The following is a 26,463-nucleotide window of genomic DNA, read 5'->3' as shown; positions in this document are numbered from 1 at the left end:
GGACACTCACCTTGGCCAGAGTCATCTCTCCTACCACTTTCATCAGCAGAGGAAATATCACAAGCAGGGTAAACCCTTAGGACAAAATATCACATACCATTAGACATTCTTTATTTTTTTAAGCGTATTACTGACTGGTTTATGGTTGATTGTATGTTAAAGTAATTGGACAAATTCTTGGGTCACACTTCATTTAAAAGGGGCCTTATTACATAACATGACATAACAAGTATTGTAATTAATTGTAATAATTCATAGTTACACTGTAATAACAACTGGTGGTAATTGCAGTCTGTAATCATTACAATCCCTGTTACATTTAAGGATCCCTGCACAAACCATGTGATAAGTGTTAGCTAATTGAAAACCGACCACCTCATTAGCATAACTCTGCAATAAAGGGCTCTGGAGTCGGATGCCCAGGCACAATGGCAAAAACGGTTCACATAAAAAAAATACTTGAAAATGTTACATTATTTAACGGTGCGTTTGACAATGGGTCAATTACTTTAACCAACATTTTTGGACACATTAATTAACATTTGTGGTTAAAATTGTGAGATAGTCATTTGTGCTTGCCAAATTGTAAGCCTATTAAGCTTGGTTGAATAATGGTTTAAATTCATTTCTAACGATTTATAAGACAAACTTTTATTTCATCATGTAACCTTGCAAGTGTTTCACTATAGAGGAACATTCTCACTTTTGGATGGGATGCATTGGTGGAAGTAGTTATTTATGCCAGGAATTAAAGCATCATGTCAAGGTCTGCCCATCTGTGCAACATGCTCAAAATAAGGACAGCCTCGAACGTGACCACATGTGTTGACACTGACGTCATGTGACAGTGTGCAAAGAATGGGGTTGGGAAGGTCAATGTGCAAAATCCAGACATCAAATATTACTGTGTTGTAGGTCAAAAACATCAACACAGGCGAGAGAAATTGTTTTCCATACAATTTGTTTAGCTTTTTTGGAAACATGAACTTTGCTGGACAAATTAGCATAGGTAGTTAGATAGCTAGCAAACTAGTTAGATAGCTTGCTAGCTAGCCTAGTGTTGCATAGCTAGCTAACTGTAGCCAGAGCCATATATTTAGAGTTAGGCCAACTTATATCATTCAGTTAGTTACATTGCATTATTTAAATATTCCCTATGCAATGTCAATGGAGAGCTCACATGGCTGTGTCATGTAAATGCATCAGAATGGTCATTCTAGACATTCAGTAACATGGCATTGATTAAGGACTCGTTTGTAAATTCACTCTGGCTATCTACTCCGATTTCAGAGTGTGCCAGAGTGCAGAATAACAGATTCATTTATGAATTTATGAACGCTCAACACCCGTTGAATATGGCCAGTGTCAGTAAACTGTCGGCAACAAAACATAATTAAATTGTTGACAGTAGCACAGTTACAGCCACTAATGCTTTGAATAACATGAAAACAGCCTAACCAGCTCTGCTAGGGCAAGTAAAATGCTCAGCTTGGGTGCTTGACTGCCGTTGTGAGGTTAGAACGCTCGGATCAATGCTACTCCTCGGCCAGAACGTCCAGTGTGCGCTGTGAACTATTCCGAGGGCGAAACGCTCTCAATTTACAAACAGACAATCTGACAACACTCTAAGTTTACGAACGCCCAGAGCACACTCTGAGTGCACTCTGGCACTCCAGATTGAATTTACAAACACACCCTAAATATTCCCCATGTAATGTTAATGGGGAGCTAATATGGCTGCCATAGAATCGTGAAGTGTCATGTAATGTACAGTGCATTCGGAAAGAATTCAGATCCCTTGGCTTTTTCCACATTTCGTGACATTAAAGATATTCTAAAATTGATTAAATTGTATATTTTCCTCATCAATCTACACACAATACCCCATAATGACAAAGCAAAACAGGTTTATAAAAATGTTTGCAAATTCATAAAGAACAACGGAAATATCACATTTACATAAGTATTCAGAGCATTTACAAAGCACTTTGTTGAAGCACCTTTGGCATCGATTACAGCCTTGAGTCTTCTTGGGTACGACGCAGGGTAAAAGCTTGGTACACTTGTATTTGGAGACTTTCTCATTCTTCTCTGCAGATCCTCTCGGGCAACGTCAGTTTGGATGGGGAGCGTTGCTGCACAGCTATTTTCATGGCTCTCCAGAGATGTTTGTTCGGGTTCAAGTCCGGGCTCTGGCTGGGCCACTAAGGGACATTCAGAGAGTTGTCCCAAAGACACTCCTGAGTTGTCTTGTCTGTGTGCTTGGGGTCGTTGTCCTGTTAGAAGGTGAACCTTCGCCCCAGTCTGAGGTCCTGAGCACTCTGGAGCAGGTTTTCATCAAGGATCTCTCTGTACTTTGCTATGTTCGGAGTCATGGCAAGTTTTCCCATCTCCACAGAGGAACTCTAGAGCTCTGTCAGAGGGGCTATTGGGTTCTTGGTCACCTCCCTGACCAACGACCTTCTCCTCCGATTGCTCAGTTTGGCCTGACGGCCAGCTCTAGGAAGAGTCTTGGTGGTCTCAAACTTCTTCCATTTAAGAATGATGGAAGCCACTTTGTTCTTGGGGACCTTCAATGCTTCAGACATTTGTTGGTACCCTTCCTCAGATCTGTACCTCGACACAATCCTGTCTCAGAGCTCTACGGACAATTCCTTTGACCTCATGGCTTGGTTTTTGCTCTGACATGCACTGTCAACCGTGGGACCTTGTATAGACAGATGTATGCCTTTCCAAATCATATCCAATCAATTGAATTTACCACAAGTGGATTCAAATGAAGTTGTAGAAACATCTCAAGGATGATCAATGAAAACAGGATGCACCTGAGCTCAAATTTGAGTCTCATAGCAAAGGGTCTGAATACTAATGTAAATAAGGTATTTCTGTTTTTGTTTTTGTTTTCGCTTTGTCATTATGGGGTATTGTGTGTAGATTGCTGAGGAATTTGTTTAATTTAATCCATTTTAGAATAAGGCTGTAACGTAACAATATGTGGAAAAATTCAAGAGGTCTGTAAATGCATCATAATTCAGAAATCGCATTGGCCCAACTCTCTAAATATATGTCTCTGACTGTAGCTAGCTTGCAAACCATTTTGAGGGAAAGTTCTAGAGTCTATTGATCCTCCAACCTTTGCAATCTCAGGCACACAGCACACCTGTCCACAAGAGATTACAACCTTGTGACAGTTATTTCTGAATCGCATGCAGCTGGAGAAAAAAAATCCACACTAAATTGATGAATTTAGTGGAAACGTGCCCATTTGTAACAAGGATGGTAACAATTATTTGCTGTTACACCTCTGTAATTACAGACTGCAACCACCAGTTGTTGTCATTACAGTATAACTATACATTTTTACAATTAACTGCAATATTTGTTATAGTGTAATTATACATTTGCATTATACAATGTAAATGTGTTACCGAAAGTGTTACCGATTCTTGAGTGATAGGATAATCAGATTATATTATTCCTAATAACTGCCAAACTGCAATTACAGTTGGCCTATCAATTTAATAGCCCCTCCTAAAATTACAATTTGGGGGTAAGTCTGCTGTTTGGCTTTTGGCCTACAATGAGGCATTACATATATGAACCTCAGATTCATTAGCAGCCAAAAATACTGCACCAATTAACCTTCAGAGATTTTGTATGATGAGATTTCAAAATAACAAACATGGATTACACTTCTGTGTGTGTGTACCTGTGAGTGTTTGTGCGTGCCTGTCTGTCTGTGTACGCATGCCAGAGATCCTGTGTGTAATTTGACTCATTTGCCCCCGCTGTCTAAAAGCTGACAGGTTTGATTTAATTATCCCGTCCAGCTCAGTGTGACAAGTTGCCAGTGTCTTCATCCCCCCACAGCCTGCTTTCTTCGCCAGCCGTCTCAAACATAAAGGGAAGGCATAAACATTTCCCTGAGAAGGTCAGTTCTCTATGTTTTTACTTTAATCAACTCATTAGAGCTTGTGGTGTTTAATAGTTCTCAGGGAACTCTGCTCTGCCCTAATTCCATGCCAATCTCATTTACAACCCCCAAACCATTTATTAAAAGCAACCTCGTGTAGAGGAGCCATGGCGTGAACTAACACCTGCTGCCCTCTCAGACCTGCTAGTGTGTCTTTGACTAGGATTATCAATATTGAGTAGGAATAGTAAAACATTTAGCAATTACATAGCCTTCTGCTATTCTATTATGTAACTAACATGAATATATGAAACAGTAATACTTACTTTTAGAAGTATTACCAAGGCCTAGGCTACAATAATCTGCTTACCTTTCTCTCCTCTGAACTCTCTATCCCTCCCCCTCTTTCTGTCACCTATTACTGTTTAAATCTTAAGCGTTAAAAACCAACCCTGTTCATTTTCATTTTCCTTCTAAAGTTTTTAATATATTGGTAATTTAAGTATTTGTGTGTAAGCAACACTCAGACATCCCCCATAGACTACGCACATGATACACCTCCTCCTCAAAATCGATGGTGCTGCATGCCTCAGAGTCAGCCCAACAAAAGGTAGCCGAGCTGCAGAGCATTCTGAGGGCCCCTGTGGCACTGTGCGGAGCAGCTAAGCCGACACAAGCACCTCTCCGATCTGGATTCTGAGCTCTTTAACAAGCGCTCTTTGTTTTAATATCACACCAAGACAAGTAATCGACCCAGACCCATTGACGTGATCACGAAGGAGGAAGAGGAGAGACGCACAAACTCACACACACAGAGGGTCCCTTGACAGACAGGGAGTGTTAAAATCATTGCTGCTATCATTTCAGATGGGTGAAGGTCTTGTAAAGTGTAAATACCTTGTTTGGATGTTTTTTTGTGTGCTTCAGGCGATTCAATGCATTTTGATTATTTTTGTATTTTTGTTTCTGTTTTTTTTATGTTATGTTTCGATTTTAGGTTTTCGAAAGCAAGGTGAAAAGGTAAGTAAAATGTATTTGTAACAGTGTGGGGGCTTGGTGGTATAGACTCCTACTCTGAGCCATGTGGCATAGCTAGTGCATACCATTAAATATCCTCCAATCCATGGCCAGTCACGGTGACGCTAGTTAAGAGGTGTCCTGTGATATTCGGTTTTCAAGATCACATGTGGGTAACTAACCTCACAATAATGATGGGGGGGGGGGGTGAACTCTAAATGTAAAAATGTTGATCCCATAGCCTTTATATGGTCCTAGAGTACTGCCACTGTTCATTGCATAATACTACATATCACAATATTATTTTGGGACAATATTATATAGATGTTTGACTCCAAGTTTCGATCTTTTTTTTTTACTGTAGGCAGTGTTAGCTAGTGCTCGTCGGCTGTACCTGCGCCAATTATTTTTTCTTCCTATTGCTTGTTTTCAGCACTTTTATTTCCCTGACTGATCAAAACTCATTTTCTCATGCTTTCTCTTGTCTCTGCAACAGACATATAGTGAGAAATATGTTCGGTTCATCAAATTGCAATAAAATCGCAATATCGAATCGCAATACATATAGAATTGTGAGAATCGCAATACATATAGAATTGTGAGAATCGCAATACGTATTGTATTGACAGTGAGAGGAGTGGACAGTGGAACATAAATGTGACTTGAGTCATGTGCAAATGTTTTGACAACATTATGCAATGAACAGTGGCAGTACTCTAGGACCATATAAAGCTGAACGCCATAGGATCAACATTTTTACAGTTAGAGTTAGTTTTATCAGCTGAACAAATAAACAAATAGCTGCAAGTGGAAAATCAAACAAATGTAGCTTCAACTTGAAAAATACAGTACAGAGCTGGACATCTAGTTCAGTGGATCAGACTGCAACCATTTTGGCATCTAATCAGCCAAATCTTTACATTTTATTGTCTTACTACAGTGTAATTATCATTGCATTCAAATCTCTGGGATTTTAGTGTTTTGTTGCTGAGGAAATCAGTCGATGTTTGGGGTCTGAAGCATTTCAAATCTTCTCAATCACAATCATGACCCTCTGATGAAGCAGAGACACTTACTAACAGCAGCATCTTTGCAGATTTGAACACGTCATACAGTTCAGTTGTGAACTCCCTGGGCTCATACATCAAATAGAGCAGAGGGATAGCCTGCTCTCCTGGAGGGAGGAAACACACACGCACACATAGTGAATGATTGCCATGGTAATTAGTGTTTAGAGAAGGGCTGTTCAATTTGGGTCCTGGAGGGCTGAAATGCTTGTGTTTTTTGGTTCAACCTGGTAGTTAATTGCACCGAATTAGTCCCTTATAAGAAGGAGAGGATGAAAACCAGAAGTGTTTTGTCCCTCCAGAAGCAACATTGAACAACCCTGGTTTAGAGAGACATTAAGATATAGAAGAGAAGTTAGTATAGAGAATTGTGCCATTATGCAGTTCTTGGGTGGAATATGACTTGTAGGTTCTAACAGAGTCATGTAATTATTCATGAACCATGAATTTTCATGATCTGCCTTTCACTGGATATTTTTACGTGTAGGTGTACATGGCAATTACTTATGTAAATACAGACTGAAATGGTAGATCTCATTTTCCATTTCATAAAGTAATGTATTGCTAGGAATGATTCTATAAGACATTTGTGACACTGGCATTTCCATCACTGTTTATGGTTCTATTGCATATTACCTTCCTTGACCACATTTATAATGTCATCTTGCATGCATTGGCATGAGTTCTGAAGTACATTTGCAATTTATTCTTAACCAAGTATGAATTACTATGTGGCAACTATATGACTACAGGACAGAAATAACACACGTCACCGAATGGTGCTAGGAAAACAGACTCATTCCTAACGTGATATATATATATTTTATGATATTAAACTTCAGAACTACACAAGATGACACCGGGCCCATCCACATTGACTCGGAACTAATAGAATCAGTTGAGCAATAGGAATATCTTGGAACTATAAGTGACTCTCCTGGCCTGCAACACAGATATTCAAAAAGGGAGAACAACGACCGTATTTCATGAGGAGATTAAATAAATATCAGGTCAATAAAAGAATAACAACCATATTCTACACCGCCTTTGTTCGGAGTGTTCTCACTTTCTGTTGCCAAGCCTGGTACAATCAACTATCCATTGCAAGTAAAAACAAACTACACAAAATTCTAAAGCTGTTAAGCAAAATCATTGTAGTTAATCTCAAGAACATGGAACCGCTGTTCTTGGAGAGAGCAGTGAGGGCAGAAGCGAGAATTACCCCCGACTGTTACTCGGAGTGGAACAGGGGAACCCAAGAGCAGAGTCAGACGAGGAGACTGGGATGAAGTAACCAAGGTATTTATTGAAACACAGCGGGGAGATGGAGTGCAGGTCAGGGGAAGCTCGGGCGGTTGCTGGAAAGCAGGTGCGGAGGCTGAGGCTGGAGCGAGAGGGGTTGAGACAGGGTAAGCTGTTCCGGAGGGCAATCCAAGGGAGTAGTAGGTTGGGGAATCCAGGACAGAGTAGCAGGATGACGAGACATGGGATTGGAAACAGGGACCAGAGTCAGAGCAGGCAGAACTGCAGCGGAGAGAAAAACAGTTTCAGGCAAGGAAAACAGGCACAACAGAATCTGAATAGTAACAAACTGCTAGAAACATAGACTGCCTGAGCAGAGATCATGATCTGGCAGCATGGAAGTGGCAGGGCTGATTATTTGTAGAGGTCTTGATTATAGAACAGGTTGCAGCTGGTGGGGATCTGCTCTGACTCCAGCACACCTGTCTCCGCCCACACAATCACACACAGAGAGAGAGAGGGAGAGAGAGTACTGGGGGAGTGGCGGCAGGTCAAGGAGACACAGGATGAGCAGTAGAGGGCGTTGCAGGAGCAGATGTGACACCGACCTTTACAAACTGAATTACGAACAGGATCGACATGTGTTGTCTGCTGTAATTATTACTTGTAATTTGTGAATGTATTTATCCACCTATTGGTGATGTTGTGCTGTTGTTTGTGGAGATGTAAGATGAATTTCCCGAAAGGGACACTCAATAAATAATTATTATGATAGTGCCTTATTATTAAAGAATGACAAAAAATTGCTATGTACTGTTCTACTGCAGCTATCTAATAAACTTGCTAGCTACACATTTCTACCTGCAAATGAACACATTTCTAGTTTTACATGTGTTAAATTATAGCCATGGTATAAAAAAAATATTAACTTGGGGCTCGTTACGTTCTCTGGAAAATAATGCAACTCCGTGGAAGGTCAGTTTCATTCTGCTAACTCATCGTGGAACACACCTTGCAAGTCATTCATTTTTTCCATAGAATGCATAGCCCCTTTTTATTATCTCTTACATAACTGACAGCCTTGGCCATAGACAAAAGTACATTGGGTGTATTATGTTCAGTACCATAACTGTACATAAATGTTTTAAACATCTGTTCATGTATGGATGACAAACTATAGATTACCATTGAGTTGCTCATGGGTATTTAAGATACATTATTCAATATTCAGGAGTAGACTTACATATTCCAGAATTCAAAAGAAGATTACATAACGAGACAGGGGACATAAACACTGAACCACATTCAATATTGTATTGCTAATACTGTGAAGTCCTACCATACTGTATGTTTCAAATGGGAAAACAATGGCATTAGCAACTCTTTTGAAAACTCTCGGCTGACCAGCTCAGTGTTGAGACAATAACAACGGCCAAAACTGTAACGATTGTCTTCCTCTTCTGATGAGGAATAGGATGGATCGGACCAATGCGCAGCGTGATAAGTGTTCATGTTATATTTATTAAACCGAACACAAAAATAGCAAAGGAGAAAACACAACAAAAATGAAACAGTTCTGTAAGGTGCAACAAAAACATTAAAAAGAAAATAACTACCCACAAATCATAGTGGGAAAACAGGCTGCCTAAGTATGGTTCTCAATCAGAGACAACGATAAACACCTGCCTCTGATTGGGAACCATACCAGGCCAAACGCAGAAATACAAAAACATAGAACAACACATAGAATGTCCACCCCAACTCATGTCCTGATCAAACTAAAATAGAGACATAAAAAAGGAACTAAGGTCAGGACGTGACAAAAACTGCTTTCAGAATACGTTTGGGATGTTCCCCAACGATGGAAGGGGGGTCTGAGTGAAAAGGTTTGGGAACCGCTGGGCTAGGCTACACACCGCTGTCTGCGTTGAGCGCTGCTGTGGTGCACATTATAGACTATCTAATTCCCTTCATCTGAACATCAGAGTGTCACCAACAATCATGCTTGGCAGTTCAGTGCCCACAGTGTAAAATAGAGAAAATAAAATTTTAGAATACGTTTATTTGGGAATATACAGACATCATCTCCAAACCAGCCCCCCACTCCCATTTTTATTGCTGATTATATCAAAAACGACCACTCCAGAAGCCATATGTTGGAAATCCGTCGCAGTGACGGAGAACTTAAACTTCTGTATGATGGCCTTGTAGCTGGAGCGGTCAGCATGGCTGGAAGGATGGACACTAGGCTGGTCACACATGGTTTCAGCAGGAAGAGGTAGGAGGAATGATCCTTGATCAGCTCCTCATCATTCTTTTGGTGCTTTGTGATGCCGCAGATGTACTATAGGAGTCTTGAAACAGCTCATAGCACACCTGGACAGAGGAACAGAGACGTTAAGGGCCCGTTTATAGACCAAGATTAAGCCTAGTCTTGGAATAGAAAGTGTGCTCTACGGAGAATCAACATTTAGTTTTTTTGGGGTCCAGGAATAGGCTTAATCTGGGTAAAGGAAACCATTCCCTAATTGACAATTTCATCTGCTTTGCATGCTTTTTCAGCATGGAGATGCTGTGCTGCAGCATTGATGAGACAAATCAATCAGACAAATCTGATATCAGTCTAAAATTAGGAAATAAATCTGGACAAAAACAAGCATAAAAACAGGGGGAAATTATCCAGAGAAATGTTGGACTTGGCTGTGAGAGACCTATGTTACCTACAGATTTATATGTACATACAGATGTTGTTTGAACTTTGAACTCTGTATTGTACTGTCATGTGCATGTGTTGCCTTCACATTCACCTTTCCATGGATATTGAACTGAGTTAGGCAGAGGTAGGAGGGAGAGAGAGGAGGGAGCATGGACTGTATAACAATACAAAGGGAAGGAACTATGTGTCTCACAAGCAGACAGCCTACATCAGATCAGTCCCCTGTTTGAGTTTAGAATGATCTTGGAGTTCCATTGAGATCAAATGAAAATACATTTCATATACTCTACTCAGCATTTAGGCCTATCATATCTTATGAAACTTGTTTTCTTTCAAGCAGAATGTCAGGTAGATTGATTGATAATATTACAATTCATAATGTCACTGGTAAGGACTGTTTCACAAAAGGTTGGTCTTACTGAAAATGTACAAGCAACATAAATCAAGTGGAGCCTATGCTACTGAAAATAGCGACCCTATTTCTCCTAAAAGTTGAATGAATAGCCTAATAAGCAAACGTTTGTAAGTGAACGTGTGTTTTACAATGACGTGAGTGGATCGTTGTCTCACTGTGACTAACTGTTGATAAGCAGGTGTTACAGTAAACGTGCTGGTCATGTAGAAGGAAATTACCGGATCCACAGTAACGAATGTTCGGACCTGGTGTCCCCATGTTGACATATACTTATTGAGCCGCTCTTGTGACAACAGAAGAAGGCAAACTCGATTGGTGTAACAGAAATGAGAAAGATAAGGTAACTCACGCTTCAGTAGGAGTCAATTTCACAAAAGCCTAAACCCTAAACCTCAACTAAATTGAGCAAGTTGAGGACTATCATGGTCAAAACATATTGATGCAACGATAGCTAAGATGGGGAGAGGTCTGTCCATAATAAAGCGTCGCTCTGCTTTCTTGACATCGCTGCCAACAAAATAAGTCCTACAGGCCCTAGTTTTATCACACCTGGACTACTTCCCAGTCATATGGTCAAGTGCCACAAAGAGGGACATAGGAAAATTACAGTTGGCCCAGAACAGAGCAGTATGGTTGTACATGGAGAGCTAACATTAATAATATGCATGTCCATCTCTCCTGGTTTAAAGTAAAGGAGAGATTGACTGCATCACTACTTGTCTTTGTGAGAGGTATTGACATGTTGAAACCACTGAGCTGTCTGTTCAGATAACTAGCACAGAGTTCAGACACCCATACATACCCCACAAGACATGCCACTAGCACATTAGAGGCTGCTGCCCTATACACAAAGACTTGAAATCACTGGACACTGTCATAATTGGAACACTAGTCACTTTAATAAAGTTGACAAATTTTTCACTACTCATCTCATATGTATATACTGTATTCTATTCTAATACTATTCTATTCTATTATTTTCCGACATTGCTCGTTCAAATATTTTTAGATTCTTAATTCCATTCCTTTACTTTACAATTGTGTATATTGTGTGTATTGTTTGATATTACTTGTTAGATATTACTGCATTGTTAGAGCTAGAAACACAAGAATTTCTTTACACCCGTAATAACTGCATGTGACCAGTACAATTTGATTTGATTTACATGTACAATGTAACGTTTCGAACACACCAGCAGGGTCATTGCATTTTGCTACACCCTAATTATATTCATTTCCAATGAAACGCTGCATTTGCCTTGTAGCATTGCATTGCAGAGGCAGTTGCAGTGCGTTCGATGCGGTGCAGACGTTGGATTTATCAAACGTACTTGTCAAACAGTATGCGTAGACGGCTTGACAGAAATGGTTGCATACATATCCTGATGATGCTGTGTACTATTTTGCGCAAGGACGCAAATTTAATGTTGTAATATTGTTGTATTGTGGTATTATACATTTTGTATTGTAGATATGTAGTGGTAGAGTAGTGGTGTTCTAATGTGTTGTATGATGTAATATTTTATTTTTTACATTTTAAAATGTTTTTTTGATGTAATTGCCTTAATCTTGTTTGTACCCCAGGAAGAGTAGCTGCTGCCTTGGTAGCAGCTAATGGGGATCCTTAATAAATAAAAATGCATGTTTATCAGAAGGCCTATAACTCTGTCATTACCTCATCCCTGGTTCCCTACAGTAAAAGTGGATTTCAGTTCTGTGTTATGAAAATGAGTCATAGCAGCTCCTTCTTGTTCCCTAGTAAAGTAGAAGGATGCGTCCCAATTGGCACTCTATATCCTGTGCACTAGCTACTTTCAATCAGGGTAGGGTTCTGGTCAAAAGTAGTGTACTATGAAAGAAATAGTCTAGGGTGCCATTTGGGACGCAAGCAAAAGGTTAAACCCTGGCCACCATGGGTTTGCAGACTAAACAATAAGATAAGACCACAATAGGTGTACAACTTCGATTTTGCTTTAGTGGAGTTGGAAAGAACACCACACACAGACGACAGGGACAATCTGACAAAGAATCTGTTACCTTGAGAAGCTGGCAGCCTAGTTAATTTGCATAACAGCAACAGGGAGATGTAACCTAGGTTATATAGTATATACCGAACCTATATACCGAACCTACTGAATATACGGATAGGTCATATGGATAGGCCTACAAATGACAAAATTATGAAAAATAGTTGTTGACAAAATACTTAAGGGATAGTTCACCCAAATTTAAAAAACAAACATATTTGTTTCCTTACCCTGTAAGCAGTCTATAGACAAGGTATGACAGCAATCCATGTTTTGGTTTTGTTTACCTGGTCACTATATCAAATGTTAACTTTTTAGCATTTGTGGCATTTTTTTGTGGCATTTTTTTGTGAAACAAAAAGTCAATATTACCTATATTAGCATTTTTGCACATCATGTCCAGATCATCTACAAGTAACTTTGAGTTACACAATCCATTTTTTGATATTTTAGGATGATGTGGACAAGAAGCGTGAACATGCTAATATACAGTGCATTCGGAAAGTACCCCTTTACTTTTTCCACATTTTGTTACCTTACAGTCTTATTCTATAATTGATTCAACTGTTTTTTCCCCTCATCAATCTACACTTTTACCTCTTTCAGGAATACCTAGGATAGGATAAAGTAATCCTTCTCACCCCCCCTTAAAAGATTTAGATGCACTATTGTAAAGTGGCTGTTCCACTGGATGTCTTAAGGTGAACGCACCAATTTGTAAGTCGCTCTGGATAAGAGCGTCTGCTAAATGACTTAAATGTAATGTAATGTACACACAATATGCCATAATTACAAATAAAAAACAGGTTTTTAGACATTTTTGTTGAAGCACCTTGAAGCACCATTGGCAGTGATTACAGCCTTGAATCTTCTTAGGTTTGACGCTACAACCTTGGCACACCTGAATTTGGGGAGTGTCTCCCATTCTTCTCTGCAGATCCTCTCAAGCTCTGTCAGGTCGGATGGAGAGCCTCGCTACACAGCTATTTTCAGGTCTCTCAAGAGATGTTTGAACAGGTTCAAGTCCGGCTGGGCCACTCAAGGCCATTTAGAGTCTTGTCCCGTAGCCACTCCTGTGTTGTCTTGGCTTTGTGCTTAGGGTTGTTGTCCTGTCGGAAGGTGAACTTTCATCCCAGTCTGAGGTCCTGTGTGTTCTGGAGCAGGTTTTCATCAAAGATCTCTCTGTACTTTGCGCCGTTCATCTTTCCCTGATCCTGACTTTCTCCCATTCCCTGCCGCTGAAAAACATACCCACAGCATGATGCTGCCACCACCATGCTTCACCATAGGGTGGTATTGGCCAGGTGATGAATGGTGCCTGGTTTCCTCCAAATGTGATGCTTGGCATTCAGGTCAAAAAGTTCAATCTTGGTTTCATCAGACCAAAGAATCTTATTTCTCATGATCTGAGTCCTTTAGGTGTCTTTTGGCAAAACTCCATTGGGCTGTCATGTGCCTTTTACTGAGTATTTTATGTCTGGCCACTCTGATTGTTAGAGTGCTACAGAGATGTTTGTCCTTCTGAAAGGTTCTCTATCAGAGTGACCATCATGTTCTTGGTCATCTCTCTGACCAAGGCCCTTCTCCCCTGTTTGCTCAGTATGGCTGGGTGGCCAGCTCTAGGAAGAGTCTTGGTGGTTCCAAACTTCTTCCATTTAAGAAGGATGGAGGTCACTGTGTTCTTGGGGACCTTTAAAGCTGCAGACATTTTTTAGTACTCTTCCCCAGATCTGTGCCTTGACACAATTCTGTCTCAGAGCTCTACGTGCAATTCCTTCGATCTCATGGCTTGGTTTTGCTCTTATATAGACCTTATATAGACAGGTGTGTGCCTTTCCAAATCAAGTCCAATCAGGTGGACTCCAATCAAGTTGAAGAAACATGTCAAGGATGATCAATGGAAACAGGATGCACATGATCTCAATTTCGAGTCTCTTAGCAACGGGTCTGAATATTAATGTAAATCAGGTATTTCTGTTTTCGCTTTGTCATTATGGGGTATTGTGTGTAGATTGATGAATAAAAACAGTAATGTAATACAATTTAGAAAAGGCTATAACATAACAAAATGTGGAAAAGGTCAAGAGGTCTGAATACTTTCTGAATGCACTGTAGGTACCATTGACCTGAATTGGATTTGTGCCACAAATGCTAAGCAAACAAACATGTGATTTTGTAATTTGGGATGAAATATCCCTTTAGCAATAAATGTACTTTTATAAGTACATAAACAATAGGCTACTATAATGACTAGGCTACTCGAGAACAAAGGCAAAATAGCCTCAAACACAGGGTAAAACTCTCTTTAAATATCTGAGGGGTTAGCAGAGCTAGGCCTACAGTATGTAGAGTAGGCTACCTGCATGTTACCTCAACAAACTTTTATCCCTGAATGAGGAGCACGGGAGCCTGAAAAGGACCTGCCCCAACCTGGCATGGACCATTCATACATATGATAGACAGTGATGATGACATATGAAAGGCATTGCTACTGCATACTCTCCATTACAATAGACATTACTTCCCTTGTTAAGCCAAAACAAAGACATGATTAGCATAATTATTAAACATGCAGTCCAGGATCTTAAGCACAACAAATTCATAACATATTGTATGAATTGAATTTGTAACATATATGAATTGCAGGACGTAACATATACGAAATGGATGACGTAGTACACAATTGGATGACGTAGTGCACATAAAACGGGCACCTGTTATGGCTCATAAGCACCACTTTCAAAACTACTGGCTGAAATTATACACAAGTTCCTGAGCCTCCTTTTAACGTTCCTAATAAGCAAAGAAAACCACCAGAAATGGGAGAAACCAAATAAAGAGAGGCTTGCAACCTGTGGCAAGAGCTTTGAACTTTCCAGCATGCATCGTTCATAGCCTAAGCAGCCAATAGTGAGCTCTAATTGTGCACTATTGTCTAGTATTGATGTGCCCATCCGGTAATACACTTGTGTCCCCCATGGACTGGATCGTACATAAAGCATAATCTATTCAGGCTGCAAATGCATAATTTCCCTCCTTAACTAGTTTTAATGGTGAGAAGTCGGAAAAAAACATGAAAAATAGGTGTACAGTACACAATTTTCCACCACCATTTTGGGATATTTTTTTAAGACAGTTCATAAGCTTGTTAAGGAGGGAAATGATGCTTTTGCAGCCTAAATGGAGGCTGCTTTATGTATGAGACATGCCACAGGGGACACGAGTATATTACTGACTGGGTACATCAATCCTAGACAATAGTACAGATCTCTAGCGCCCACCATTGGATGCCAAGGCTACATCGTTCAATGCGAGCATACAGAGTTTTTCCTGATCTCATAACTAGGTCAGGTAAAACTCTGGGTCCTATTCGTAGGCTATGATGACAAAATATTATTTTTTATTATAGATAGCTTTTCTTTTCATCTTTGCTATGACTATAGGGCTGGGGTTTTTCTTGTTGGGTCAGGTGAATTGGAAACACTCATAGCCTAAGGTGGATCACAACCAATTATTGCTTCATCTGATTACAGTGTTCTTCTGCAATTATTCATTCTGTAAGATTTATGTAAGGCAGGGTTACATTTAATACTATACACAGTAGACTTTGTAACAAGGCAGGGTTACATTTAATACTATACACGGTAGACTTTGTAATAAGGCAGGGTTACATTTAATACTATACACAGTAGACTTTGTATTAATGTTTTTTTTATATATATGTAAGTCATAAAACCACTAACCTTGTGTTATTGTCCTCTTCACCATCTGGCCCACCAGAGCTTGTTCCCTGGTTCTCACTGTAGGAACGGATTGCCTGTAAAAATCCATATATTCAATCATTAAATCAACTACTTTCAACACTTTCATTGAAGATAATATCCTCCTTTTCATGAAGTAGAATGTATTGAATGTCACTCATTCTACTGCACTCTATTGTATTATTTTTTGGTACTTTTTAACCTTTTCTTTCAACCTAATTGGTACTTACAGTCTTGTCCCATCGCTGCAACTCCCGTACTGACTCGGAAGAGGCGAAGGTCGAGGGCCATGCGTCCTCTGACACACGACCCTGCCAAGCCACACTGCTTCTTGACATACTGCTCCAGCCGCACCATTGCCGCACCATTGTGTCGGAGGAAACACCGTACAACTGGCGACTGTGTCAGCGTGCATGCGCCCGGCCACAGGAGCCCCTAGAGCACAATGGGACAAGGACATCCTGGCCGGCCAAACTCTCCCCTAACCGAGACGACGCTGGGCCAATTGTGCATCGCCTCATGGGTCTCCCGGTCGCGGCCAGCCTCGACACAGCCCGAGATCGAATCCAGATCTGTAGCGACGCCTCAAGCACTGCAGTACCTTAGACCGCTGCGCCACTTGGGAGGCCCCTACTGCGCTCTATTCTAACCAAACCTGCATTACCAGTTCATATCAGTAGATGTCACCATGCACTGTATTTGTGAAAGTTATCGTGGTGCTAGAATCCCACAATTCTCTCTTTCTGCATTAGCCATCCATCTGTTATGGTTGGACAAATGTGTTCATTTTGTCTGTGCAGACTGCTCTGTGGCGAAATTTGTAGGTTTTTTAATTTTAAGAAGGTGAAATTAGAACCACAAACGTTTGTGAATAAATAAATTAATAACAAACAAAACTGGATTAACTGGCTGCATGATTGCATCAACCTAACTAGCTAATGTTAGCTATCTACCTATCTAGCTAGTGTCACGACTTCTACAGAAGGTAACTCCTCTCCCTGTTCGGGCGGCACTCGGCGTCGCCGGTTTACTAGCCGCCACCGATCCCTTTTTCCTTTTCTGGTTGTTTTGTCTGTGTTCCTTTTCACACCTGGTTTCAATTGTGTTTATTTCTGTGTGTATATAGGGCACCTGTTGCCTGCCTTAATTCGTGCAGGATTAAGCGTGTGTGTATTTGCGTTCGATGATCTATGATGTTTATTGTTTTCGCTATTACCTACGTGTAGTTAGATTTCGGAACTGAGTTTGTTCCTCAGTGCGTTTGGCACTAGTTTCTGTATTGTCTTCACTATTTTGGCACTTGTATGTAGTGTCGGAACTGTGGTTGTTCCTCCATGTATTGGCACGAGTTTTGTTTCCTTCGAGAGCGTAGTTTTGGATTTTCATCTGTGCCAATTTTGTATTGGTGGACTATGTATATATACAGTGCCTTGCGAAAGTATTCGGCCCCTTTGAACTTTGCGACCTTTTGCCACATTTCAGGCTTCAAACATAAAGATATAAAACTGTATTTTTTTTTGTGAAGAATCAACAACAAGTGGGACACAATCATGAAGTGGAACGACATTTATTGGATATTTCAAACATTTTTAACAAATCAAAAACTGAAAAATTGGGCGTGCAAAATTATTCAGCCCCTTTACTTTCAGTGCAGCAAACTCTCTCCAGAAGTTCAGTGAGGATCTCTGAATGATCCAATGTTGACCTAAATGACTAATGATGATAAATACAATCCACCTGTGTGTAATCAAGTCTCCGTATAAATGCACCTGCACTGTGATAGTCTCAGAGGTCCGTTAAAAGCGCAGAGAGCATCATGAAGAACAAGCAACACACCAGGCAGGTCCGAGATACTGTTGTGAAGAAGTTTAAAGCCGGATTTGGATACAAAAAGATTTCCCAAGCTTTAAACATCCCAAGGAGCACTGTGCAAGCGATAATATTGAAATGGAAGGAGTTACAGACCACTGCAAATCTACCAAGACCTGGCCGTCCCTTTAAACTTTCAGCTCATACAAGGAGAAGACTGATCAGAGATGCAGCCAAGAGGCCCATGATCACTCTGGATGAACTGCAGAGATCTACAGCTGAGGTGGGAGACTCTGTCCATAGGACAACAATCAATCAGTATATTGCACAAATCTGGCCTTTATGGAAGAGTGGCAAGAAGAAAGCCATTTCTTAAAGATATCCATAAAAAGTGTCGTTTAAAGTTTGCCACAAGCCACCTGGGAGACACACCAAACATGTGGAAGAAGGTGCTCTGGTCAGATGAAACCAAAATTGAACTTTTTGGCAACAATGCAAAACGTTATGTTGTGCTAAAAGCAACACAGCCCATCACCCTGAACACACCATCCCCACTGTCAAACATGGTGGTGGCAGCATCATGGTTTGGGCCCGCTTTTCTTCAGCAGGGACAGGGAAGATGGTTAAAATTGATGGGAAGATGGATGGAGCCAAATACAGGACCATTCTGGAAGAAAACCTGATGGAGTCTGCAAAAGACCTGAGACTAGGACGGAGATTTGTCTTCCAACAAGACAATGATCCAAAACATAAAGCAAAATCTACAATGGAATGGTTCAAAAATAAACATATCCAGGTGTTAGAATGGCCAAGTCAAAGTCCAGACCTGAATCCAATCGAGAATCTGTAGAAAGAACTGAAAACTGCTGTTCACAAATGCTCTCCATCCAACCTCACTGAGCTCGAGCTGTTTTGCAAGGAGGAATGGGAAAAAATTTCAGTCTCTCGATGTGCAAAACTGATAGAGACATACCCCAAGCGACTTACAGCTGTAATCACAGCAAAAGGTGGCGCTACAAAGTATTAACTTAAGAGGGCTGAATAATTTTGCACGCCCAATTTTTCAGTTTTTGATTTGTTAAAAAAGTTTGAAATATCCAATAAATGTCGTTCCACTTCATGATTGTGTCCCACTTGTTGTTGATTCTTCACAAAAAAAGACAGTTTTATATCTTTATGTTTGAAGCCTGAAATGTGGCAAAAGGTCGCAAAGTTCAAGGGGGCCGAATACTTTCACAAGGCACTGTAAATATATATATATTAAACAAGCTTCTCAGAAATCCCTGTTCTCCTGCGCCTGACTCCTACACCTCTCACCGAGACGCACCTTATCACAGCTAGGCTATTCTAAAGCTAGTGTTAGTAGTTTTGTTTGCTAACTATAGATTGGATTGTTCTAGATCATTTTAGAGGATGACTAAACTTCTTTTAAGGAATTGCTTTTATTAGCACATGCCTTGTTTTCCATGAAAATGTGTGGTCACTCTCTGATGAGGCAGGCACCAAGACAGGCAAGAGAAGACGGTTTCCCCAGTCACAAAGAAATATTTAATTTCAGAATTTCTTAGGTTAGGGTAAGGGTTAGGGTCATGGTTAAGGGTTTGGTTAAGGTTAGGGTTAAGGTAAGGGTCGGTTTTAGTTTTTGGTTTGTCAGTTTAAACATCAGCTGTGTCCTTATAGTCTCTCCCAGTCAAACAACGGGGTGCTGGTACAACCAAACTATACTGAACAAAAATATAAACGTAACATGTCAAATTTTGGTCCAAATGTTTCATGAGCTGATATAAAAGATCCCGGAAATGTTCCATATACACAAAAAGCTTATTTCTCTCAAATGTTTGTTTACATCCCTGTTAGTGAGCATTTATTTCTCATTTGACAAGATAATCCATTGTACTGACAGGTGTGGCATATCAAGAAGCTGATTAAACAGCATGATCATCACACAGGTGCTTGTACAGGGGACAATAAAAGGCCATTCTAAAATGTGCAGTTTTGTCACACAACACAATGCCACAGATGTCTCAAGTTTTGATGGAGTGTGCAACTAGCATGCCGACCGCAGGAATGTCTACCAGAGCTGTTGCCAGAGAATGTAATGTTCATTTCTCAAATTTGTATTTATTTATTATTTATTTAAAAGCTTTACTTAGCTAGCTAGGCAAGTCAGTTAAAAACAAATTCTTATTTACAGTGATGGCCTACCAAAATGCAAAAGGCCTCCTGCTGGGACAGGGGATTCAAAATAAAAATTTAGGAGAAAACACACATCATGACAATAGAGACACCACAACACTACATAAAGAGATACATAAGACAACAGCACAGCATGGCAGCAACACATGACAACACAACATGGTAGCAACACAACATGACAACAACACGGTAGCATAAACCATAAGCCGCCTCCAACATTGTTTTAGAAAATGTGGCAGTATGTCTAACCAGCCTCACAACCATAGCTGAGAATCAGGTTTGTGTGTGTGTTTATTGCATTGGACTTCCTTTTCATATCATTACTGAAAGGTTGTTGGATCGAATCCCTGAGCTGACAAGGTAAAAATCTGTCGTCCTGCCCCTGAGCAAGGCAGTTAACCCACTGTTCCTCGGATGCCGAAGACGTGGATGTCGATTAAGGCAGCCCCTCGCACCTCTTTGATTCAGAGGGGTTGGGTTAAATGCAGAAGAGACATTTTAGTTGAATGTATTCAGTTGTACAACTGACTATATATCCCCCTTTCCCATTCTAATAGTGAGTCAACAGCACTTTGAGGGATCCTAGCTACTTGTGATTGTTACTGGAAATATTATCTTTACTGGTGCAGTGAGTTGTAGTGGAGGAAACATGGGGAAATTGATTCTGGCTTGTTCTTGGATATGGATAGGGGTGACAATGAGTTTTAATAAGAAACAATATAATTTCTAGATTGTATAGAACATGTTTTTGACTAGGAATTTGAATTAAAAGAGATTCTGTCAATTTCTGAAACAGAGAATTGTGAATTTATCAGACAGAACAGGGCTCTTAGCCCCCACACTGGCATGCATCACACTGGGAATACTATCTGACTTCGCATCAGCATCACTTTCACTACGCTGTTCCTGATAGATAGCCTACACATCAGACGTCTCTTTGCAGAGCATAGTGCTTGGGGACAAAAAGGAACTAGCTAAGGGATGAGAGTCTCACTAATGAACCTGACCTTTAGTGGAATTCTGTTTGTATTTAGTGATTTTTACGGGGGATGATGGTGATACCAATCTATAGATCTTATAATGAGAAAGTGACCAGTAGGCCAGCCGCTATTATTAGTCTACTGCTCCTTTTCTTAGAGGTAGTGACTCATACATCTCTTTAGCCTTCAAGTGGCTCTGGGTAAACAACAAGACAATGAGATACAATGATAGGAGGAAGGAGTAGGAAGGAGGCTTCAGTAGCAAACACACATACACACATATACGGTCACACAGACACACACACACCCTGCTCCCAGGAGAATCCTGTCAGTAAATAGTAGGTCAGAGCCAATGACGTGTGTCTGTGTTTCACTGTCAAATGAGCAAAAAAAAATTGTTTCTATGGACCGCTTGGTCTCATCATATGTCCGTTTCCTTATTTGCACATAAATGCATGTTCATTATAAAGTATTTGATGCTTTAAATCCATATTTTTCAGCGTGTCAGCAAACAGTATCATTACAAGTAATGTTCACGTGTTTATATGAAACTCTGCTCAAGCTATCACATACGGAGTAGCTTACGGTTGTACATCTTATGATACAATTATGAATTGACTTGTGTGAGAAACTAACAACGGTGCTTGTATTTCATTTGTTGTTTTTACCCCTGGGGATGTCCCAGTCTACAGAGTCTCACATACACACGGGCGTGCGCACACACACACACACACACACACACACACACACACACACACACACACACACACACACACACACACACACACACACACACACACACACACAGGTAAGCACTTTCAAGAGACATGAAAAGACTCTCTCTCTTTTCTTCTCCATCTCTTCATTCAGCCTTGATGGAAAGGGGAAAAACACTTGAAGTGAAATTGAACCATACAACGATCAATTATTGGAAATGCAGAAGACTGAGCATGCATACAGTACAGCCTTTATGCCTTGATATTATTATGTGATTCATACTAGAACACAATTGCCCCTATGTCACGCCCTGACCGTAGAGAGCTTTTTATGTCTCTATTTTTGGTTTGGTCAGGGTGTGATTTGGGTGGGCATTCTATGTTCTTTTTCTATGTGTTTGTATTTCTTTGTTTTGGCCAGGTATGGTTCTCAATCAGGGACAGCTGTCGATCGTTGTCTCTGATTGAGAACCATACTTAGGTAGCTTTTCCCCACAGGGTTTTTGTGGGTAGTTGTTTTCCGTATCAATGTTTGCACCTTACGGGACTGTTTCGGTTTCATTTATTCTCTTGTTATTTTTGAATTTAGTGTTCAGTTCAATAACTAAATATGAACCCTTACCACGCTTCACCTTGGTCCCCTCCTTCCAACAGCCATTACACCCTAGGTAATGACTGTTTAGGGTTTGCTCTTGAGTTACTTGACTTTCTTTACTGATTCAAAATCAGCCGTCCCCAGAGGTAAACATAAGAATGCTGAGAAAAAGACTGCCTGTCCCACGGTAGTTGATCGTTCACTAATATAAACACGTTTAGTACCTCCAGGCCTCCACACATACAAGCTGCATACAAGCCACTGATGGTCTTACAATTTCTTCTGGTCTCCCCTTCCAGGGGAGCAAGAAAATTCCGAAGAGTGTGACAAGATTTGAGGATATGTTTCAATAAAAGTAAAGGACAGTAGTGTTATGAGTAAAGTAGAAAGCCCAGGTTTTAATAGGCTATGAGATACAGGTATAAATGAGTCATGAAAGGAGTGTGGATCTCTGGCCTGGCAAAGCAGTTTTAAGCACTGACTGAACAGGGGCTAATAATTCTGAGATTCAAAAATCTTGGGAACAAACAAAACATTCCCCTAAACATGCGTGTGCCAGATTTCATGCAAAAGTTGGCATTTACATAAACTTGACATGAGAATGTGCTTATCCTCCTGCAATTTTTAAACCATGCGTACACACAGTTTCTAGTGGTTGAAGTATTGCAAAAAGTAGCTTTGTGCAAAGGGGGAATATACACTGAGTGTACAAAACATTAGTAACACCTTCTCATTCCATGACTTCGACTGGCCAGGTGAATCCAGCTGAAAGTTATTATCACTTATTGGTGTCACTTGTTAAATCCACATCAATCCGTTTAAATGAAGGGGAGGAGACAGTAATCCTTAAGTCTACAATCTAAGTGAAATAATTTAAAAAAATCCCCATCACAATCTGTCAGTTTCAGCTAGAGATATCTGGGCTGCGTGTCAATCCACCACATCCACCTATTTCGGCCTTCTTCATCTGCGGTTAAAGATAGCTGAGCTACAGTGTATGTCAGACCATGAGACATCCCGAAAATCAGTCTTGTCATGACAACATTTGTAGCGTAAGAACGGTTTGGCCAAACTAACATGATCATAGAAAGATGAGACTCTCACAAACACAATGGTGTCCTACGTTTTTCTATACAACCCCCACAAGTATCACGGGACTCGTCTGAAATAAATGGAAGTGTGGAGGTAGTTTTGTGCCAACAAAAATAAGTGGTTAAATATGTGTCCAAAAAAACTCTTATATCTCCTAGATATTGGACAGACACTTCTAAACCTTATTCCTTCTTATTTATTTTCACCATTTATGAATGTGTTATTCATTGCGTTACTATGGGTTATAGTAGTAAAGACCAGGTTCTATATTTTATCAAATACATTTTTTAAATATTTTTGATTCCTAAAGGGGTCCTAATATTCTAAATCCCCCAACTGGCTTAGACTTTTATAAGCATTTTAGAAGGATTTTTAAGCCTTGAGGCAATTGAGACATGGATTGTGTATGTGTGCCATTCAGAGTGGGCAAGACAAAAGATACAAGTGCCTTTGAATGGGGTATGGTAGTAGTACTTGACAAACTGGGAAACATTGGAGTCAACATGGGGCAGCATCTATGTGGAATGCTGTACTGAGGGCAAAAGGAGATGCAACTCAATATTAGGAATGTTTTGTACACTCTGTGCATGATGACACTTTTATTCACAACAAAAAAGACAGGTAGCTAAATACAATAACAAGATGCAATCGTTTGCCGTTAGTGAGAAGACACTTATATATTTTGTCTTGCCCACTCTGAATGATACACACAGACAATCGATGTCTCAATTGCCTTAAAAATCTTTATTTAACCTCCAAAAGTCTAAGCCGTTGCGGGGTTAACATATGGAATTGTTTTAAGATGGTCATACCATTGATAATTTAGCTATTTGATTTAGAATTTTAGGACCCCTTTATGTATCAAAATATATATTTTTTAAATTATTTGATAAAATAAAGAATCTAGGCCTATTTATTTTATCTTTGGATCCTAAAATAAATAAGCATCTAATTCCTATTATTTATTTCATTTCCATGATCATTGCAGAATAAATTCCTCACCTTTTCTGACCATGAAGAGTTAATATTCACGAAGTAGCCATACAACAAAATACCATTGACATCTCTCATTTAATTGGACCTATTAGATTGGACCTATTAGATGTTGTTTTTGCTTTACGAATGCGAAAGGGAGTGCGGTTATAACATAGGCCTACAATAGAATTTGACAAGTGAACAGACAGTTGATCTTTTGCGTTGGTGTGGGCTACCACTGTAAGTAGGCCTACTACAGTTTTCATTTTTTTTCACAGTAGACAATGTTTCAGAATTCGCGGGCATTGCAGCATATTTAGGTTCGGGGAAAAAGTAAATGCAAAACATTAGTGTATGCAAATGATCTGTTTACTGGTCCAAAACAATTCGCAAATGTTTTTCTCTTTCGGAGACGGTAAGATACATCAAAGACATTTGATCAAGTTCGCCATTGCTATTTATTGGCCTTATTCCAATACTGCAAAAGTATACAGCAAAGAAGGGCATTATTGTCAGTATAAAAGGTGAACGATGGGCAATGTTTCAGGTGGAGTCATAATGCTTGTTCATGCACTCACAGTTTTACAGCGGGTCTGATTTATAACTGTAACGGCGTTCGTCTGTTGAAAGAGAGTCGGACCAAAATGCAGCGTGGTGGTTACTCATGTTCTTTAATTAAGAATCGACGATACATGAAATAACTATATATATATATATATACACAAAACAACAAACGAAACGCGAAAACCTATTACAGCCTATCTGGTGAACACTACACGGAGACAGGAACAATCACCCACAAAATACACAGTGAAACCCAGGCTACCTAAATATGGTTCCCAATCAGAGACAACGAGAATCAGCTGACTCTGATTGAGAACCGCCTCAGGCAGCCAAGCCTACTCTAGACACCCCTACTCAGCCGCAATCCCAATACCTACTAAACCCCAATACAAAACACACCACAACACAATAAACCCATGTCACACCCTGGCCTGAACAAATAATTGAAGAAAACACAAAATACTAAGACCAAGGCGTGACAATAACGGGAAACATATAAAGTGCATTTGGAAAGTATTCAGGCCCCTCAACTTTTTCCACATTTTGTTACGTTACAACCTTATTCTAAAATGTATTAAATTATTATTTTTTCTCATCAATAATGACAAAGAAAAAACATGTTTTTGGAAATGTTTGCAAATGTATTAAAATCTATTACAGAAATACCTTATTTAGATAAGTATTCAGACCCTTTGCTGTGAGACACCAAATTGAGCTCAGGTACATCCTGTTTCCATTGATCATCCTTGACATGTTTCTACAACTTGATTGGAGTCCACCTGTGGTAAATGCAATTGATTGGACATGATTTGGAAAGGAACACACCTGTCTATATAAGGTCCCACAGTTGGCAGTGCATGTCAGAGCAAAACCCAAGCCATGAGATCGAAGTAATTGTCCGTAGAGCTCAGAGACAGGATTGTGTCGAGGCACAGATCTGGGGAAGGGTACAAAAAATGTCTGCAGCATTGAAGGCCCCAAGAACATAGTGGCCTCTGTCCTTCTTAAACGGAAGAAGTTTGGAACCACCAAGTTTTCCTAGAGCTGGCCGCCCGGCTAAACAGCAATTGGGGTAGAAGGGCCTTGGTCAGGGAGGTGACCAAGAACACGATGGTCACTCTGACAGAGCTCCAGAGTTCCTCTATGGACATGGGAGAACCTTCCAGAAGTACAACAATCTCTGCAGCACTCCACCAATCAGGCCTTTACAGTAGAGTGGCCAGACGGAAGCCCCTCCTCATTGGAAGGCACATTATAGCCTGCTTGGAGTTGCCAAAAGGCACCTAAAAAACTCTCAGATCATGAGAAACAAGATTCTCTGGTCTGATGAAACCAAGATTGAACTCTGTGACCTGAATGCCAATTGTCACATCTGGAG

This window comes from Oncorhynchus nerka, linkage group LG12 (assembly GCF_034236695.1).
Source record: "Oncorhynchus nerka isolate Pitt River linkage group LG12, Oner_Uvic_2.0, whole genome shotgun sequence".
Taxonomy (NCBI): domain Eukaryota; kingdom Metazoa; phylum Chordata; class Actinopteri; order Salmoniformes; family Salmonidae; genus Oncorhynchus; species Oncorhynchus nerka.
This window is presented reverse-complemented; position numbering follows the sequence as displayed.